Consider the following 5,811-nt stretch of genomic DNA (forward strand, 5'->3'; position numbering starts at 1 on the left):
CTCCTTTTCCTTTGCCATTCTTATTCATCAGGCAGTTTACCGAATTATTGTGGTGGTGCTCAAGGGACAAATGCACTACAAAAGACCAAAAGTATGTGGACACCGGCTCGTCGAACATCTCATTCCAAAATCATGGGCATTAATATGGAGTTGGTCCCCCTTTGCTGCTATATCAGCCTCCACTCTTCTGGGGAGGCTTTCCATGAGATGTTGGAACTTTACTGCGGGGACTTGCTTCCATTCAACCACGAGAATTAGTGAGGTCGGGCACTGATGTTAGGCGATTAGGCCTGACCCAGTCGGCATTCCAATTCATCCCCAGGGTGTTCGATGGGGTTGAGGTCAGGGCTCTGTGCAGGCCAGTCAAATTCTTACACCAATCTCGTCAAACGATTTCTGTATGGACCTCTGTGCATGGGGGCATTGTCATGCTGAAACAGGAAAGGGCCTCTTCCTCCAAACTTTACAGTTGGCACTATGCATTGGGACAGATAGCGTGCTCCTGTCATCCCCCAAACCCAGATCCGTCTGTCAGACTGCCAGATGGTGAAGTGTGATTCATCACTCCAGAGAATGCGTTTCCACTGCTCCGAAGTCCAAAGTCCAATGATGTCCTTGTCTCATCGCGCGACTCCCGTGGCGGGCCGGGCGCAGTGCGTGCTAACCAAGGTTGCCAGGTGCACGGTGTTTCCTCCGACACATTGGTGCGGCTGGCTTCCGGGTTGGATGCGCGCTGTGTTAAGAAGCAGTGCGGCTAGGTTGGGTTGTGTATCGGAGGACGCATGACTTTCAATCTTCGTCTCTCCCGAGCCCGTACGGGAGTTGTAGCGATGAGACAAGATAGTAGCTACTACAACAATTGGATACCACGAAATTGGGGAGAAAAAGGGGCAAAAATTCAAAAAAGAAAAGAATTTAATTTAAAATATATATTTAGGATACAATATGTCTTAGCCTCCCCACACACACATTAATGTGCTGCCACCAGAATCCTACTTGCTATTACTAATACTGCACATTTATCATGTAAACAGATCCACTTGATCCCTTTTTGCTGCAGCTTTCTGCACATGGCAGAATCATTAACCTATATTTTTTTACTTGAAACTTGATTTTGGGGTTATCCCTAAGATCTGGAATACTGCTGAAGTGCCCCCCCCCACACACACACACACACGAAAGGTGGAGATTTCCAAGTAAGAGTCCCTGGCCAACTCTCATCTATTTGAACTTCTAATGAGCAACAGTTTTAGACCAGGACATAGCACTGTACCAGTCTGGTTTTAGACCAGGACATAGCACTGTACCAGTCTGGTTTTAGACCAGGACATAGCACTGTACCAGTCTGGTTTTAGACCAGGACATAGCTCTGTACCAGTCTGGTTTTAGACCAGGACATAGCTCTGTACCAGTCTGGTTTAAGACCAGCACATAGCTCTGTACCAGTCTGGTTTTAGACCAGGACATAGCACTGTACCAGTCTGGTTTTAGACCAGGACATAGCACTGTACCAGTCTAGTTTTAGACCAGGACATAGCACTGTACCAGTCTGGTTTTAGACCAGCACATAGCTCTGTTCCAGCGGTTACACTCGTCTTAGATGATGTGCTCTGTTGTTCAGATCATAAAAGTCATTGTGCTGCACTATTTATTGACCTGTCGAAGGCATTTGATACTGTTGACCATTTCTTACTTGTTCCAAGGTTGTTTGAAATAGGCCGAGATCAGGCATCTTCCAATTGTTTCCAGAACTAACGGGCAGGACCCATTGTGTGCTTACTGACTGTATCAAATCTAGTTTCCTCAATATTATGAAAGGTGTGCTGCAGGGGTCTGTTTTGGTGGGCCCTGTTCTCTTCACTACTTCAACCAATATTATTGGTCTATCTGTTAACCTCTATGCGGATGATTGGACATTAACTCTGGTGCCCCCTCAGTTCAGCAGGCCCTTCATGACCTTCAGCATGGTTTTGACTCAATTCTAATCTCGCTAACTGATGTTTAAACTAGGTTTAATTATCATTTAGCTGTAGTTTATGTTCTCTAGGTTTCGTAATATTGACCATGGGAACCTGTGTATTTGCACATTGAAGGGAGCTCAAATTGAGAAAGTTCCCCCCATTTATAAGTACTTTGGTATTTGGAATGCTGATAATCTGTCTTTTTAAAGCCCACATTGACCAACTGACAAAAGCTGATAATTAATGTTTTCTTTTCAAGAAGTAAATCCTGCCTCTCTTTGGAAAGCAGAAGGAAGATTGTTCAAGCAACGCTTCTCCCAGTACTTAATTATGGTGATATTATCTACGTGCAGCAGCCTCTGTTTTTAAAACCTTTGGATTCAGTCTATCACTCAGCACTGTTTTATCACTGGGGACAATTTCCGTACGTATCTCTGCATTTTGTATAGTTCTGTTGGCTGGGAGTCTCTTGACAACCAGAAGGGCCTTGCATTTGCTACTTTTTGGATATAAATCGGTTCTTCAGAGACTCAACTCACGTATTAAAGGATACGGTCTTTATTTTTACAACAATATCTCTATTTTTTTATGTAAATTATGTTATAGAAGAGTCCAGGCACCTTTTTTTGTGATTTCATATTTCCTCATCCTCGTTGTGTAGTATGGGGGCCCCGAAAAAACACCCAAATATGTCCTTTTAGAAGTGGCAAAGCTCTTCGTATAGTGAAACGGGTCTTTAGAAGTTTTTGAACGTTATCTGCAATGTTATATAACTGTGTTTTCGAGGTCCTGCGGGTCTCCACTGACCTGGGGGGGGAAATGATTTTAGTTTTTATGCCCCCAACTCATGGAATAGCACCTTGAAATAGACTCGCTTGTCTCCATGAGATGGAGTTGAAGGAAGGTGATGTGAGTTTTCTTTATTCATCTTGATGTATTTATTGTATTGATTGTCTTGCACAGTTTAATACATAATGTATGTTAATGTTCACATGGTTCCCTTGTAAATGACACCCTGGTCTCAATGGTGACCCGCCCTGTAGAAATAAAAGTGAAATAAAAAATACACTCCCCCCACCCGTCCCTGATACAGTTGAAGTCGGAAGTTTACATACACCTTAGCCAAATACATTTAAACCCAGTTTTTCACAATTCCTGACATTTAATCCAAGTAAAAATTCCATGTCTTAGGTCAGTTAAGATCACTACTTTACGAATGTGAAATAACTACAGAGAATGATTTATTTATTTCAGCTTTTATTTCTTTCATCACATTCCCTGTGGGTCAGAAGTTTGCATACACTCAATTAGTATTTGGTAGCAATGCCTTTAAATTGTTTAACTTGGGTCAAATGTTTCGGGTAGCCTTCCACAAGCTTCCCACAATAAGTTGGGTACATTTTGGGCCATTCCTCATGACAGAGCTGGTGTAACTGAATCAGGTTTGAGGCCTCCTTGCTCGCACACGCTTTTTCAGTTCTGCCCACAAATTTTCTATAGGTTTGAGGTTAGGGCTTTGTGATGGCCACTTCAATACCTTGACTTTGTTGTCCTTAAGCCATTTTGCCACAACTTTGGAAGTATGCTTGGGGTCATTGTCCATTTGGAAGACCCATTTGCGACCAAGCTTTAAATTCTTGAGATGTTGCTTCAATATATCCACATCATTTTCCTACCTCATGATGCCATCTATTTTGTGAAGTGCACCAGTCCCTCCTGCAGCAAAGCGCCCCCACAACATGATGCTGCCACCCCTGTGCCTCCCAGTTGGGATGGTGTTCTTCGGCTTGTGAGTCTCCCCATTTTTCCTCCAAACAGTTCAATTTTTGTTTCATCAGACCAGAGGACGTTTCTCAAAAGTACGATCTTTGTCCCCATGTGCAGTTGCAAACCGTAGTCTGGCTTTTTTTATGGCGGTTTTGGAGCAGTGGCTTCTTCCTTGCTGAGCGGACTTTCAGGATGCTGATATAGGACTCGTTTTACTGTGGATATTGATACTTGTGTACCTGTTTCCTCCAGCATCTTCACAAGGTCCTTTGCTGTTGTTCTGTGATTGATTTGGACTTTTCGCTCCAAAGTACGTTCATCTCTAAGAGACAGAACGTGTCTCCTTCCTGAGCGGTATGCCGACTGCGTGTTCCCATGGTGTTTATATTTGCGTACTATTGTTTGTACAGATGAACGTGGTAACTTCAGGCATTTGGAAATTGCTTCCAAGGATGAACCAGACATGTGGAGGTCTACAATTTTTTTTCTGGGGCTGATTTCTTTTGATTTTCCCATGATGTCAAGCAAAGAGGCACTGAGTTTGAAGGAAGGCCTTGAAATACATCCACAGGTACACCTCCAACTGACTCAAATTATGTCAATTAGCCTATCAGAAGCTTCTAAAGCCAAACTTAGTGTATGTAAACTTCTGACCCACTGGAATTGTGATACAGTGAATTACAAGTGAAATAATCTGTCTGTAAACAATTGTTCGAAAAATTACTTGTGTCATGCACAAAGTAGATGTCCTAACTGACTTGCCAAAATGTGTAGTTTGTGTAACTTAAATGTAAATGTAATGTTCACAAGAAATTTGTGGAGTGGTTGAAAAATGAGTTTTAATGACACTTATGTTAGAGTATGTAAACTTACGCCCAACTGTACATGTTTAAATATTGTGCTGTCATCTGTGCCTTCCATTATTATACTATACTTATGATAAGATGTTTATTCTTTTCTACTGAGCCATTTACTTTTGTAGCATTTTATTTACAATGCATTACATGGGCTTGCTCCTACCCATCTCTCTGATTTGGTCCTGCCGTACATACCTACACGTACTCTACGGTCACAAGACGCAGGCCTCCTAATTGTCCCTAGAATTTCTAAGCAAAGAGCTGCAGGCAGGGCTTTCTCCTATAGAGCTCCATTTTTATGGAATGGTCTGCCTACCCATGTAAGAGACGCAAACTCGTTCTCAACCTTTAAGTCTTTGCTGAAGACTCATCTCTTTAGTGGGTCACATGAAGATAAGTGTAGTCTGACCCAGGAGTGGGAAGGTGAACGGAAAGGCTCTGGAGCAACGAACCGCCCTTGCTGTCTCTGCCTGGCCGGTTCCCCTCTTTCCACTGGGATTCTCTGCCTCTAACCCTATTACAGGGGCTGAGTCACTGGCTTACTGGAGCTCTCTCTTACCGTCCCTGGGAGGGGTGCGTCACCTGAGTGGGTTGAATCACTGATGTGATCATCCTGTCTGGGTTGGCGCCCCCCCCCCCCCTTGGGTTGTGCCGTGGCGGAGATCTTTGTGGGCTATACTCAGCCTTGTCTCGGGATGGTAAGTTGGTGGTTGAAGATATCCCTCTAGTGGTGTGGGGGCTGTGCTTTGGCAAAGTGGGTGGGGTTATATCCTTCCTGTTTGGCCCTGTCCGGGGGTGTCCTCGGATGGGGCCACAGTGTCTCCTGACCCATTCTGTCTCAGCCTACAGTATTTATGCTGCAGTAGTTTATATGTCGGGGGGCTAGGGTCAGTTTGTTATATCTGGAGTACTTCTCCTGTCCTATTCGGTGTGCTCTCTCTAATTCACTCTTTCTTTCTCTCGGAGGACCTGAGCCCTAGGACCATGCCTCAGGACTACCTGACATGATGACTCCTTGCTGTCCCCAGTCCACCTGGCCGTGCTGCTGCTCCAGTTTCAACTGTTCTGCCTTATTATTATTGGACCATGCTGGTCATTTATGAACATTTGAACATCTTGGCCATGTTCTGTTATAATCTCCACCCGGCACTGCCAGAAGAGGACTGGCCACCCCACATAGCCTGGTTCCACTCTAGGTTTTGGCCTTTCTATGGAGTTTTTCCTAA

This window comes from Oncorhynchus masou, chromosome 5, assembly GCF_036934945.1.
Source record: "Oncorhynchus masou masou isolate Uvic2021 chromosome 5, UVic_Omas_1.1, whole genome shotgun sequence".
NCBI lineage: Eukaryota > Metazoa > Chordata > Actinopteri > Salmoniformes > Salmonidae > Oncorhynchus > Oncorhynchus masou.